The following is a 14811-nucleotide window of genomic DNA, read 5'->3' as shown; positions in this document are numbered from 1 at the left end:
AGGATCTACAGTGACAATGGCACACATTTTGTAAATCAAACCATACAGCAGTTAAGTAGATATTTCGCAGTTTCTTTGAAAAACCATTGTGCATATCACCCTCAATCTGCAGGGTTGGTGGAGAGGCACAATGGGATTTTAAAGAATAAGCTTAGGAAATTGATGTCAGATACACAGAAGAATTGGGTGTACTGTCTTCCCCTGGCACTATTGGGCATGAGAACTGTTCCAAATGTGAAAGGATTGACTCCATTTGAGATAATATTTGGGAGGGCATATTATACCCCTCAGTGGAAATCTCTCATGCCCACAGACCAGGAAGCAGATGGCACACTAGCAAGATATATGGGTCATATGTTAAACTCAAAATATCTTTTACAGTTTTCTGTTTCAGGTAAAGAGCCAGATCAACCATTGAAAGCAGCAGTAGCCCCAGGTGATTGGATCTGGGTGAAGATAATAAAGAAAAAAGCCTGGAGTTCACCAAAGTGGGAGGGACCTTACCAGGTCCTCTTGTTGACACCCACAGTAGTCAAGATTGGTGACAAAGCTTCTTGGATCCATTTGACACATTGTAAACTTTGCAAAAACTTTGAGCTAGATAAAAATCTTGCTGTTTCACAGAAAGACTAAAACATGACAAAGTCTAGAGTATACAGGAATGCAGATCAGCCCCAGAAGTATTGCATGATTATCCTGTTGATTGTACTGACAGCATTAATCTTTTTGCTGTGGCCCATCGTTTTCCCAGCCACACCAGCTGAACTGAATAAACGTGATGAGCCAAACATAGACTGGCACCCGAACTTTAACACTTATCAAGCAATGACACGTGTATATGCTGAGACTTTTAATATTTCAAATTGCTGGGTTTGTACAGCCATACCAACTGCATATGGGGGGTTACTAATGTCTGCAATTCCCCTAGGGGTGAAGGAGACCTGGGAAAATTTGTTTTTTGAAACTGTAAATGTACAGGCGTTTGATAAAGTAGCATTGCATTTACCTGCAACACAAAAGGGAATTGTATGCTTTTATAAAAACGACAGTTCAAGTGGGTTGGAGCAAATGTAATGTGACAGTGCCTTACAAATGTTATACTAAAGCAGCTGGAACACGTATAGTTTGTAACACAAATTATGACTCATTTCCCCGAGTCCATGCACCAGACTATTGACGAGGTGCAACATAACCCTGTTCTTTTCAAGCAATTGTCTATGATAGACAGAAAAATGTTTTATGCAGGGCAGTCATTTTGTAGTAAGGTAACTACTAAGGTAGAAGACTGTTATTTTTTGTGTGGGAAAAAGCATATAAATGGTTACCTGAGAATTGGTCTGGCAGTTGTTTTTTGGGGTACCTGGTTCCAGCCATATGACACACTACAGTCTTGCCTCAGGGAAGTATTCGGAATGTCCAAGATGTGTCCAGGAAAGTTGTAAAGAAACCGGAGAATCCAGTAGGACAAATCGAAGCGAGCTGGAAAGACCAACATTCTGTAGAGACTAAGCTGATGCATATGGACTTGAGTGATGCTGTCATATCGTGGGCAGGCATATTACCAGCATATGGAGTGGCAAAATCAATTTGGGAACTGCAAAAACTGTCTAAACTTCTCAAAGTAATGAGTAATGTGACTTTTTCTGCTCCTGAACTGATAACTGATGAACTGAATGCTATGAGAACTGTAGTGCTCCAGAATCGTATGGCTCTCAACTTCACCCTAGCAGCGAGAGGTGGTACGTGCACTTTAATCAAAGAAGAGTGTTGTGCATACATTCCTGATTATCAACATGAGATCAAAAACCACCTTGAGGTGATACAGCAAGTGTCGGCCATGACCAAGCCAGGCCCCAACCCACTAATGGACTTTTTCCAGAATTTGTTTGGGGGGGGTACACTCATAATGAACATAGTGATAGCCATCTGTGTGGGGATACTCCTAATGGGAGTGTGTGTGTGTGTTGTGGCATACCCTGCATAAAAAATTGATCAAAGAATTGATAGATATGTCAGTATCTGAAACCTTGTATCAAAAAACTGAAGTTGATGAACTGTTGGAAAATGAAATGCTTTCAGAAGTTTAAACTGAATGATTCACCTAACTGCAAATCCCAAGCGGAAGAGGTTAGAAGAAGAAATTAACTGTTTATGCTTTTGAACAGAATAAAAGTGTTAATAGGGGGAAATGTTAGAAAAATATGTATTCATATATATAGTAGAATATGTATTCATATATATATATTAGTGTTATGCTTGCTGCATTAGGAGTTTAAAAGGGTTAACACATTTATTCTGTTACAGGCCTGAAAAAATAATTGCATGTACTTTCTGTCTTTGCTTCTGGTCAGCTCAGAGAATGACCTTGATCATACACTGAGAAACAGATGATTTTGCTAGCACTAAAGTAGGAGAACAATGAAACGTTATTACACTCAGACAGATAACCTTGTTTATGTTAAATGAACACTGCAGCTGCAGAGAAAATAGATAAAACTATAGACTGCAATCAGTATATGCTTTGTGTTCGAAGTGAGAAAGAATCACAAATTCATAGGTTCATAGGTTCATAGGTTCATACTAGGCTATCTGCCCGAGGGCATTTATAAGCCTAGCCCATAGTTTTGTGGCTTACGCCTCCCCTTTAGGTAGGAGAAACTATGCCCATTATTTAGCTGTGCCTCTGTCTAGCAGTGACACTGAGGTAACCCCTGGGGTGTATCTGCGATCTCCCATCCATTGGTCAAGATTTCTCTTAAACAAGGCCAGCGAGGTGCTTTGCCTCACATAAACCGGGATTTTGTTCCACAGCATAGGGAGTCTTTGGGTGATGAATCTATCCCTCCAGCATGTCCTATTAATAACCGTGTCTAGGTTTAAGTCTCCGCCCTTGTGGCTCTGAGGGATCTAGATTTTTGAGATGAAGCATGTTCATCAGGTCTGGGTTTGACATTGCCTTGTATGTCAGGCATAGGTCCCTCTGAGCAAGCGTGCAACTGAATATAACTGGAGTTCTTTCAGTCGGGCAGCATAAGACAGATTTTTGAGACCCTTTATCCTTTTGGTGAGGAACTTTGTGGCCTCTCCAGCTGCTGCAAGTGTCGGGTCAGGTACATTCCGAATGGGGCATTGTACTCAATCATTGGTCTGATGAGTGATGAGTATAGGGGACCATGACTTCCCTTGCTCTGCATGTGAATCCCTTCATGATAAGGTGGGCAATGTAGAAGGTCTTCCTAACCACTTTAGCAATATGACTGTCGAATGAAAGGCTACTGTCAACCTGGGTTCCTAGGTCCCTAATAACTTCTTCTGTGTTGACGGGGTTGCCACCTAGTTGGTAGCTAGGGTGACCTTATTTTTCCGAAGGGTATGACTATGCATTTCTTGGCATTTAACTTAAGGCCATGGCTCTGGCACCAGTTATCCGTTTCTGTGAGACCCTTCTGGAGGATATCTGTGTCGGATGTGTTTTCAACTCGGCACCCAGTTTGCAGTCATCTGCAAACTTTGTCAGCCATAACCCTCCTGTGTTTGCTTGTACTTCAGAAAGTAGATGCCAAACAAGAGTGGGCCCAGGACTGAGCCCTGTGGGACACCACTTGTGACAGGCTTTGAGTCTGACATGGCACCAGCAACCCTGACCCTGTGTGTTCTGTCGCTCAGCCAGTTTGCAACCCATCTTGTAATGTATGGGTTTACATTTAAGTTGATGAGTTTTTCAATGATACCCGAGTGGGGTATTGTATCGAAAGCCTTCGCCAGGTCTAGGTAGGCTGTATGGACTGCCTTTCCCTCATCAATGGCCTTGGTGACTGTTTCGAAAAAGTCGACCAAGTTTAGAAGGCATGATCTGCCTTTGACAAAGCCAAACTGGGTTGAATCCAAAGTCTGCAAATTCCCTATGTCTTTATTTATGAGATCCATTATGATCCTCTCCATGGCTTTGCAGATAAGGCTTGTCAAGCTAATGGGGTGGTAATTTCCAGGGTCGGTGGAAGCGCCGCCTTTGTCAGACAAGTCTCTGAACTGCATTTTTGTCTCCTTGTACAAGAAAATTGTAACACTAATCGTTACAGTCTGGTGGTCAAGAAGGCCACGTTGTTTTTGAGAGAACTTTCTCACGGGAACATTTATAATTGTTATATCAGCAGAAAAACTTAGTAAACACTTGTCTTAGAACAATGCTTAGAGTTGTATTTAATTACATCAGCTTAGAGGGCAATGGCTTACAGAATAGTATGACTGTGACCTATATAATGTCAGACAAGTCTCTGAACTGCATTTTTGTCTCCTTGTACAAGAATAAAGGAACCTTAACTGAACCTTGGCTGCATTGATCTTTGATTTTCTTTTGACACCTGCTCAGTGATAAAACTGTGGCTAGGGCTGAATGAATGAGGTAGTAGAACCTACTTGCTTAGTGAGAAAACCATGCCTGGGACAGTGGTAATGGCCCACTCAGTGACAATAGCATGACTAGGGCAGTGGTAACTACCTGCTCAGTGACAATAGAATGACCAGGGCAGTGGTAACTACCTGCTCAGTGACAATAGCATGACAAGAGCAGTGGTACCTACCTGCTCAGTGACAAAAGAATGACTGGGGCAGTGGTAACTACCAGCTCAGTTATAATAACATGACTGGGCAGTGGTAACTACATGCTCAGGAACAATAACATGACTGGGGCAGTGGTAACTCCCTGCTCAGAGATAATAGTATGACTGGAGCAGTAGTAACTACCTGCTCAGTGACAATAGAATGACTGGGAAGTGGTAACTACCTGCTCAATGAGAACACCTTGACTGGGGCAGTAGTAACACCTGCTCAGTGCCAATAGAATGACTGGGGCAGTGGTAACTACCTACTCAGTGACAATACAATGACTGGGAAAGTGGTACCTACCTGCTCAGTGACAATAGAATGACCAGGGCAGTGAGAACTACCTGCTCAGTGACAATAGCATGACAAGGGCAGTGGTACCTACCTGCTAAGTGACAAAAGAATGACTGGGGCAGTGGTAACTACGAGCTTATTGATAATAACATGACTGGGGCAGTGGTAACTACCTGCTCCTTGACAATAGTACCATTGGGACAGTGCTAACTACCTGCTTAGTGACAGCACCATGACTGGAGCAGAGGTACCTACCTACTCAATGACAATATAATGACTGTGGCAGTGGTAAATACCTGCTCAGTGAAAATAGAATGACCAGGGCAGTGGTAGCCAACTGCTCAATGAGAATAGAAAGACTGGGGCAGTGGTAACTACATACACAGTGAATATAGAATGAATGGGGCAGTGGAAACTACCTGATCAGTGACAATAGCATGACTGAGGCAGTGGTAACTACCTGCTCAGTGACAAAACAATGACTGGAGCAGTAGTATCTACCTGCTCAGTGATAATAGAATGACCAGGGCAGTGGTAACTACCTGCTCAGTGACAATAGAATGACTGGGGCAGTGGTGATTACCTGCTCAATGACAAAAGAATGAATAGGGCTGTGGGAACTACCAACTCAATAACAATAGAATTACTGAGGCAGTGGTAACTACCTGCTCAATGAAAATAGAATGACTAGGAAAGTGGTAAATTCCTGCTCAGTGACAATAGCATGACCCGGGCAGTAGTACCTACCTGCTAAGTGACAATAGAATCACTATGGCAGTTGTAACTACCTGCTCAGTGACAATAGCATGACTGGGGCAGTGGTAACTACCTGCTCAGTGACAATAGGGTGACCAGATCAGTGGTAACTACATACTCAGTGACAATGGAATGACCAGGGCAGTGGTAACTACCTGGTCAGTGAGAACAGAATGACTTGGACAGTGGTAACAAGTGCTCAGTGACAATAAATTGACCAGGGCAGTGGTAACTACCTGTTCAGTGATAACAGAATGACCAGGAAAGTGTTAAATACCGGCTCAGTGAGAACAGAATGACTTGAGCAGTGGTAACACCTGCTCGGTGGCAATAAATGACTAGGGCAGTGGTAACTACCTGTTCAGTGACAATAGAATGACCAGGGCAGTGGTAACTACCTGCTCAGTCACAATAGAATTACTGGGGCAGTGGTAAGTATCTGCTCAGTGACAATAGAATGACTGGTGCAGTGGTAACTACCTGCTCAGTGACAGTACAATGATTGGGACAGTGGTAACTAGCTTCTCAGTGACAATAGAATGACCTGGCATTGGTAAATACCTGCTCACTGACTAGAATAACCACTGCAGTGGTACCTACCTGCTCAGTGACAATAGATTGACTGGGGCAGTGGTAACTACCAGCTCAGTGATAATAGTGTGACTGGGCAGTGGTAACTACCTGCACAGTGACAATAGAATGACCAGGGCAGTGGTAGCTACCTGATCAATGAGAATAGAATGGCTGGGGCTTTGGCAACTACATGCACAGTGACAATAGAATCAATGGGGCAGTGACAACAACCTGGTCAGTGACAATAGCATGATGGGGGCAGTGGTAACACTTGCTCAGTGACAACAGAATGACTGGGGCAGTGGTAACTACCTGTTCAGTGACAACAGAATGACCAGGGCATTGGTAGCTATGTGCTCAGTGATAATAGAATGACCAGGCAGTGGTAACTACCTGCTCAGTGAGAACAGAATGACAGGGGCAGTGGTAACTACCTGCTCAATGACAAAAGAATGACCAGGGCAGTGGAAACTACCTGCTCAATGACAAGAGATTGACTGTGGCAATGGTACCTATCTGCTCAGTGAGAACAGAATGACAAGGGCAGTAGTAACACCTGCTCAGTGACAATAAAATTACCAGTGTAGTGGTAACTATCTGTTTAGTGATGAAAGAATGACCCGGCAGTGGTAACTACTTGCTCAGTAACAATAGAATGACCAGGGCAGTGGTAACACCTGCTCAATGACAAAAGGATGACTGTGGAAGTGGTAACTACCTGCTCAGTCACAATAGAATGACCAGTGAAGTGGTACCTACCTGACCAATGATAATAGAATGACTAGGGAAGTGGTAATTACCTGCTCGGTGACAATAGAATGACAGGAGCAGTAGTAACTACCTGCTCAATGACAATAGAATGCCTGGGGCAGTAGTATCCTCCTGTTTAATGACAACAGCATGACTGGGACAGTGATACCTACCTATTCAATTACAATAGAATGACTAGGCCAATGGTAACTACCTACTCAATGACTAAAGAATGACCAGGGCAGTGGGAACAGCCTGCTCAATGACAATAGATTGACTGTGGCAGTGGTAACTACCTGTTCAATGACAATGGAATGACTAGGATAGTGGTAACTTCCTGCTCAGTGTCAATAGCATGACCAGGGCAGTGGTACCTACCTGGTCAGTGACAGTAGAATGACCAGGGCAGTTGTAACTACCTGCTCAGTGACAATAGCAAGACTGGGGCAGTGGTAACTACTTGCTCAGTGACAATATCATGACTTGGGCAGTGGTAACTACCTGCTCTGTGACAACACCATGACTGGGGCAGTGGTAGCCCCTGCTCAGTTACAATAGAATGACTGAGACAGTGGTAACTATCTGCTCAGTGACAATACAATGACTGGGACAGTGGTAACTACCTGCACAATGACAATAGAATGACCTAGGCAGTGGTAACTACCTGTTCAGTGACAATAGCATGACCAGTGCAGTGGTACCTACCTGCTCAGTATCAATAGAATGACCAGGGAATTGGTAACTACCTGCTCAGTGATAATAACATGACAAGGGCAGTGGTATTGATAAATCCCCTGAGGATGTCTCAGACAGTTGTAACTATTTCTTTACTGAGACAATTCAAGCTCTAGCCAGCCAACTGCCTCCTAACTCTCTGGGCCCTGATAGTACCACCCTTATACAATCATTCTCAACTTTCAACCAGTGTCTACATCATTTATTCGCACCCTAATCAAAAAATTAAAACCCACCACTCTCTTCGCTGACCAACTCCCTGCTGAATACCTCCAAAAATCAGCCGATGTTATTGCCTATTTAATTTCAATACTAATTAATCATACCATAGCTGAAGCCAAAATTCCCACCATTTGGAAAACATCCTATGTAATCCCACTACATAAAGGAGGTTCTTCCACTGAATTCTCCAACTATAGACCGATAGCTATACTCTCTCCACTTGCAAAGATCATGGAAAAATGTATACACAAACAACTCATGTACCATCTAACCCGGAATCACCTCTTGGCAGAAACCCAACACGGCTTCCGTCCACACCATAGCATGACCTCCACCCTCCTAGCTTTTACCAATACCATTAATAATAATCATAAGAAAAACCAAAAATCCTCAGCCCTCTTCCTGGACCTTTGCAATGCTTTTGACATGGTGGATCACAGTCTATTGAATCACACCCTGCAGACTTTCTGCCTAGATTTTAGAGCCCTTCAATGGTTTAAATCCTACCTCAGTGGGAGGCAGCAGGCTGTTCTCTGGCAGAATAAGCTCTCTAACCTTTTTCCAAACACCCTTGTTGTTGAACAAGGTACCATATTGGGGACCCAACTGTTTTCCATCTTTACTATCTACATACAGTCATCCCAAATATCAGCTGTATCAAACACGCTGATGACTCCACCCTGATTTGCTCATCTACATCCCCTACAGACATGACGTCTGCTACCCAGTCCACCTTCAATACCATAGAAAACTGGCTCTCTGAACACTGGATGCTACTAAATACCCAAAAAACTAAAATGCTACTATTTTCACCCACACAAAAGTCAGCTGCATTTACCTTCACCATAAAAGCAAAAGATGACCCAAGAATCTCAACTGACCCTTCTACAAAACTACTGGGAGTCATTATTGACAATAACCTAAAATTTGACCTACACATAAACCAAATGATCAAGACCATCAGTAAGAAACTTGGGTCACTGTACAGAATTAAAGCCTTCTTAACCCCTTCAGCTAAGATATGCTTCCCCCCTTCTCTCTAATCTAACAAGTCTGTTCTTAATAGACTGTCAACATGCTGCAATAACATTGCAGGTTTCCCACAGGCATGCCTTTTAGAACACACCACTGTATTAACCTTAAACAACTTGAGTGGCTAGAACTTCCCAGTCTTATCCAATTTAACCTTCTTATTATGGCCAAGAAAATTCTTCATAACCCAGATAATACACAGCTCTTAAAAATATTATCACCCCCTATAATAACCCAAGACTGCTTCGATCTTCAAACAAACTACTAATTCAGACTGACAAAACTAATAATGCAGCCGGTGACTCCCTCTTTGAAAACTCTGTTGGCAGAGTCTGGAACCTACTCCCAGTTGATATTACATTGCTCTCCTCCCTAACCCAATTTGAAACCAGACTCAAAGAACATCTAGCTCTAAACTGGCTTTGCCACTGTAACAAGCCTTGCTAACTCTTACCTTAAATATAAATTATTAGTCTAATTACAGTTAACATTTCCCCCATACTGCAACCTAGGGGAAATACTAACCTGTGAACCTTTATATTATATATTTATATCAATTCTGTAAAGTGTCTCTAATGTTTATAATTGTTTTAACTGTAACTGTCTGTCTTGGAGCTTTTCTCCCCGGGTCTCCGCTGAAAATGGACATGATTCCAGTTGGATTATCCCAGTCAACAAATGTAAAATAAATAAATAATAAACTACCTGCTCAGTAACAATAGAATGACTGGGGCAGTAGCAACTACCTGATCAATGTCAATAGAATGAACAGGGTAGTGGGAAATACCTGTTCAATAACAAGAGAATGACTAGGACAGTGGTAACTTCCTGCTCAGTGAAAATAGCATGACCTGGGCAGTGGTACCTACCTGGTCTTTGACAATAGAATCAACATAGCAGTTGTAACTACCTGCTCAGTAAAAATAGAATGACCAGGTTAGTGGTAACCTACTGCTCAGTGAAAACAAAATGACAGGGCGAGTAGTAACACCTGCTCAGTGACAATAAAATGACCAGGGAAGTGGTAACTACCTGATTAGTGACAATAGAATGATCAGGACAGTGGTAACTACCTACTCAGTGACAATAGAATGACCAGGGAAGTGGTAACACCTACTCAATGACAAAAGGATGACCATAGCAGTGGTAACTACCTGCTCAGTCAAAATAGAATGACCAGGGAAGTGCTAACTACCTACTCAGTGATATTAGAATGACCAGGACAGTGGAAACTACCTGCTCAGTGACAATAGAATGACTGGGACAGTGGTAACTACCTGCTAAATGACAAAAGAATGACCAGGGCAGTGGAAACTACCTGCTCAATGACAAGAGATTGACTGTGGCAGTGGTAACTACCTGCTTAATGACAATAGAATGACCAGGGCAGTTGTAACTATCTGCTCAGTGACAAAAACATGACTGGGGCAGTGGTAACTACCTGCTCAGTGACAATAGTATGACCAGGGCAGTGGTAACTACCTACTCAATGACAATAAAATAACCAGGACATTGGTAACTGCCTGCTCAGTGACAACACCATGACTGGGGCAGTGGTGACTACCTGTTCAGTGATAATAAAATGATTAGGGCAGTGGTAACTACCTGCTCAGTGACAGCAGAATGACCAGAGACATGGCACCTACCTGCTAAGTGACCATAGCATGACTGGGGCTGTGGCAACTACCTGCTCAGTGACAATAGAATGATTGGGGTAGTGGTAGCAACCTACTCAGTCACAATAGAATTACTGGGGCAGTGGTACCTATCTGCTCAGTGATAATAGAATGACAGGGGCTATGGTAACTACCTTCTCAGTGAGAATAGAATGACTGGGGCGGTGGTAACTACCTGCTCAGTGACAATATCATGACTGAGACAGTGGTAATTACCTGTTCAGTGACAATAGAAGGACCAGGGCAGTGGTAACTACCTGCTCAGTGACAATAGAATGATTGGGGCAGTGGTAACTACCTTCTCAGTGACAATAGAATGACCATGGCAGTGGTAATTACCTGCTCGATGACAAAAGAATGATCAGGGCAGTGGTAACTACCCACCCAGTGATAATAGCATGAGTAGGGCAGTGTTAGCTACCTGCTAGGTGACAACAGAATGACCATGGCAGTGGTAACTACCTGCTCACTGACAATAGAATGACCAGGAAAGTGGTAACTACCTGATTAATGAAAATAGAATTACTGGGGCAGTGGTAACTACCCACTCAGTGCCAATAGAATGACTGGGGCAGTGGTAACTACCTACTCAGTGACAATAGCATGACAAGGGCAGTGGTAACTACCTGCTCAGTGACAATAGCATGACAAGGGCAGCGGTACCTACCTGCTCAGTGACAAAAGAATGACTGGGGCAGAGGTAACTACCAGCTCATTGATAATAACATGACTGGGCAGTGGTAACTACCTGCTCAGGGACAATAACATGACTGGGGCAGTGGTAAATACCTGCTCTTTGACAATAGTATAACTGGGGCAGTGGTAACTACCTGCTTAGTGACAGCACCCTCACTGGGGCAGTGTACCTTCCTACTCAATGACAATATAATAACTGTGGCAGGGGTAAATACCTGCTCAGTGACAATAGAATGACCAGGGCAGTGGTAGCAACCTTCTCAAAGAGAATAGAATGAATAGGGCAATGGTAACTACCTAGTCAGTGACAATAGCATGACTGAGGCAGTGGTACCTACCTGGTCATTGACAATAGAATCAACATGGCAGTTGTAACTACCTGCTCATTGACAATAGGATGACCAGGGCAGCGGTAATTATGTACTCAGTGACAATAGAACAACCAGGGTAGTGGTAACTAACTGCTCAATGAGAACAGAATAACAGAGCCAGTAGTAACACCTGCTCATTGACGATAAAATGACCAGGGCAGTGGTAACATCTGTTCAATGACTAAAGGATGACCATGGCAGTGGTAACTACCAGCTCAGTCAGAATAGAATGACCAGGGAAGTGGTAACTACCTACTCAGTAATAATAGAATGACCATGGCAGAGGTAACTACCTGCTCAGTTACAATAGAATGACAGTGACAGTGGTAACTTCCTGCTCAATGACAATAGAATGACTGGGGCAGTGGTAACTATCAGCTCAGTCAGAATAGAATGACCGGGGAAGTGGTAACTACCTACCCAGTAATAATCGAATGACCATGGCAGAGGTAACTACCTGCTCAGTTACAATAGAATGACAGTGACAGTGGTAACTTCCTGCTCAATGACAATGGAATGACTGGGGCAGTGGTAACTACCTGCTCAATGACAAAAGAATGACCAGGGCAGTGGGAAATACCTGCTCAATGATAACAGATTGACTGTGGCAGTGGTAACTACCTGCTCAGTGACAGTAGCATGACCAGGGCAATGGTACCTACCTGCTCAGTGAAAATAGAATGACACCTGCTTAGTGATAATAGAATGATTAGGGCAGTGGTAACTACCTGCTCAGTGACAATAGAATGATTGGGGCAGTGGTAGCAACCTACTCAGTCACAACAGAATTACTAGGGCAGTGGTACCTATCTGCTCAGTGATAATATCATGACGGAGACAGTGGTAACTAACTGCTCAGTGACAATAGAATGACTGGGGCCATGATAACTATCTGCTAAGTGATAATAAAATACTGGCGCAGTGGTAACTACCTGTGCAGTGACAATATCATGACTGAGACAGTGGTAACTAACTGATCAGTGACAATAGAAGGACCAGGGCAGTGATACATACCTGCTCAGTGACAATAGAATGACTGCATTACCAGGCTATAATTCATACCACACCTTTCGGCCACCAAACCTGGACCGAAACACTAAAGGTGGAGGCGTGTCCATATTCATTAAGGATATCCACACCTCCAAGCTAGTTGCTCAGCATAATGCATCCGAGATTATCCAAGTTAAACTAACTCTGGGAAAAAATGCAATCCAGATTGTAGCTTGCTACAGACCCTCCACCATGCCCCAGGATTCCCACCCCTCTTTTCTTGATACACTGGAAAATATTAAGGTACAACCCAACACTCTAATAATGGGTGATTTCAACTACCCTACCATTAACTGGGAAAACTACTCATGTACCAACTCTTTTGCTCAACGTTTTCTGGAAATCATCAATTCCAACGCTTTGGATCAACTTATCCACACCTCCACCAGAGGCAGCAATATCCTAGACCTGGTCATCACCAACATGGGTGACCAGTGTTCCACACCAGAGGTCAGCTTCTCATTGGTCAGATCTGACCACAAGCTAATCACCCTAGACATCCACATCCCACTCCCACCCCCATTATGAAAACAACCATAAAAAAATTCTCCAAAGCCAACTTCATGTTTCTTAAGACAGAAGTGGCAAACTTCATGACACCCATGCAGATGGACAATAGAGGTAAGACTGCTGAATCCTACACAAATGCACTTTATAAGCACTTACATGAGTGCATGGATTGTGCTATCCCTAACAGAACCAAGATGCTATCCTCCAAAAAAAGGAAGCCAATCTGGTGTTCTTCTGCCATAAACAAACTCTACAACAGAAGAAAAAACTGTTGAAAAAAGAGTAGACTCCTACAATTGGAGGAACTCCCTGGTCAGCCTCAGTAAGAAGCTGAGCTCCCTCATTAAATCCTCCAAAGCTAGTTATGAAAACAAAATTGCCACTGATTCTAAAGACAACCACAAAGCATGGCTATGTCAAAAATCTCAATGGCAACACTCGGATCTGCTCTGAGTTACAGCACAATGACACTAAATATACAGAACCAACTGATATTGCCAACATCCTGGCAGATAGGTTCAGTGCTAACTTTACCCCCCTCTCACCCCTTAAAAGGCCCATCTTTATACCAGAAGAATGCAATCACGGCTGCACAGGTAAAAACTTCACTCTCCAAAGCCAAGAACACAGCCTCCATGGGACCTGACAACATCCCAGGCTGCCTTCTACATGAATTACAGAATGAACTGTCACCCCAACTAAGTATCATGTTCAATCATAGCCTCACCTCAGGCTTTGTGCCCATTGAATGGCGCACCACAACAGTTATCCCACTCCACAAAGGGGGGCCACAACAGACCCCGGGATCTACTGCCCCATTAGCCTGATGAGCCTCATCTGCAAGGCCATGGAATGTATCATCATGGAACTCATAAAGAAAGACATTGGAGATCTTCAAACACTGGACCCCACACAGTTTGGGTTTGTAAAAGGCAGATCATGTCTCCTAAACCTGATAGACTTCTTTGAAGTAGTCAGCAAAGCCATAGATGAGGGTAAGGTGGTTCACACAGCCTATCTAGATCTCGCCAAGGCGTTCAACACCATCCCCCACTCTGGAATTATAGATAAACTCACTAAACTAGGTATAAATCCCTATGTCACAAGATGGGTTGCCAACTGGCTTACTGAAAGAACCCACACTGTGAAAGTAGCAGACTCCAAATCAGACTTCAGACCAGTGACAAGTGGAGTACCACAGGGTTCAGTCCTGGGTCCTCTCCTGTTTGGTATCTACTTCTATGAAGTACAGGCTAAAACAGAAGGTCTTTGGCTAACTAAATTCACAGATAACTGCAAACTAGGAGCCATAATTGAAACTCCTAACAATGTGGGCATCCTACAAAAGGGCATCACTAAGACAGATGCCTGGTGTCAAAGACATGGTCTCAAGCTCAATGCCAAAAAGTGCATTGTCATCCCCTTTGGTAAAAATTCTGTGCCCATGAACTACCACATAGGCGGTAGTCTACTTAACACCGAAAGTGTGATAAGAGATCTTGGGACACAGGTGGACAGTAGTCTCTCCTTTGATAATCACATCA

Source organism: Protopterus annectens, chromosome 13.part0 (genome assembly GCF_019279795.1).
Source record: "Protopterus annectens isolate FY-2018-M chromosome 13.part0, PAN1.0, whole genome shotgun sequence".
Classification (NCBI taxonomy): domain Eukaryota; kingdom Metazoa; phylum Chordata; order Ceratodontiformes; family Protopteridae; genus Protopterus; species Protopterus annectens.
This window is presented reverse-complemented; position numbering follows the sequence as displayed.